The sequence below is a fragment of the Saprolegnia diclina genome (assembly GCF_000281045.1).
Source record: "Saprolegnia diclina VS20 unplaced genomic scaffold supercont1.5, whole genome shotgun sequence".
Lineage (NCBI taxonomy): Eukaryota > Oomycota > Saprolegniomycetes > Saprolegniales > Saprolegniaceae > Saprolegnia > Saprolegnia diclina.
In genome coordinates this window covers 439,439-440,810 of record NW_008246072.1, presented here as the reverse complement: position 1 = coordinate 440,810, position 1,372 = coordinate 439,439, and positions in this window count along the sequence as shown.

The window sequence follows — 1,372 nt, the reverse complement described above, 5'->3', positions numbered from 1 at the left end:
CGTTGTGTTGGACGGCGCCATCGTTGCAGTAGTGAAGCAACAGTGAGCCGGGCCGCCGCCATAACTAAGCGGTGTCGGGCCGACCGCCATCGATATCGAGTCGTGACGCGCCGCTGCCGCAGTTACAGCATCCGCTTGCCGGCAATCGGGAAGACGCGCGTAGGCGGCGTGGACCGAGCCGCCGTCATAGTCATCACCGTACAGCGCCGTGTCGGATCCTCGCCGCAGGCGTCATCAGCCGGAACTTGCATGACGTCATGCGGTGTCTCGCTGGGTCGTTGCGGACGACGCCGGCGGCGCTTCCACTAATGGACCTTGCCTGAGCTGCCACCGAGACTAGGCGGTGTCGTCGCTTGAGCCTTCGGCGTGACCGTGACCGTGCAGCGCCGCGTTGGGGCAGCGCTACCGCAGCCGTGGTCTGTCAGGCGGTGACTGAGGTGTTCCGTGAGCCAGTGATGTCGATCCCATCGTCGTTGATCCTGCCATTGGGCAGTGCAGTGATGTAACCAGCCATCGTCGCCGTGAGTGACGTTGGGCAATGTCTTTCCGTATCGTTGTGAGCTGACACCGGTAGTGTTACCGCTGAAGGGCATAGCCCGCGCTCCACCGAGACTAGGCGGTATCGTTTGAGTCGTCGCTGTAACTGTAGTCGTAACGCCTCATCTATGGAACCGTCGGCGTCACTGGACTGCCAGCGTGGACGACACCGCGCCGTCGGACAGGGACGTTTAGAGCCGCTGTCATCGTTGTTGACGCCGAGCGGCGTTGTCCGAACCGCCGCCTGGAGTAGGCGGTGTCGACTTCACCGTCGCCGCAGTCGCTGTAGCTGTCCCGAGCAGCGCCGCGTTGATGGTGCGCTGCCGTCGTCGATGCCGAGCCGTGTTGCCAAACGACTGCTGTGGCGAGCCTTGTCGACCAAAACGTCGCCTCATCTGGTCCTAGCGTCGTGTCGTGCCGAGCTGCCGTCCTTGTGGCCACTTAATGTCGATCTGGCAGCCGACGTTGCCCAGTTCCTGTCGTTGTCGCCGAATAGACGTTGGCCGTGTATGATGCTGTACGTGGTAGTGTTTCGACGAGGCTTGTGGGAGCTGAAGAGAGGTATGGCCCCAAAGATCGCTTACGGCTGAGAGGCTGAAAACACGAATGCTAAGCTATCGGGGCTATGAAGCGCCCGCCTACTAACGTTCTATCCTCTATCTATAGCACGGATCTCATCGGGTCTTTCGCTTGCTCGACCTTTTGCGCAAAACGCTTCTTCCACTACTTGGAATCGTACCCTTTGGCATGAGTCGAATAGATGACGAGAACTCTAGTGACAGCGACAGCGATCGCGGCAGGCACTACTACAGCAACAACACCATATACCCGAGTG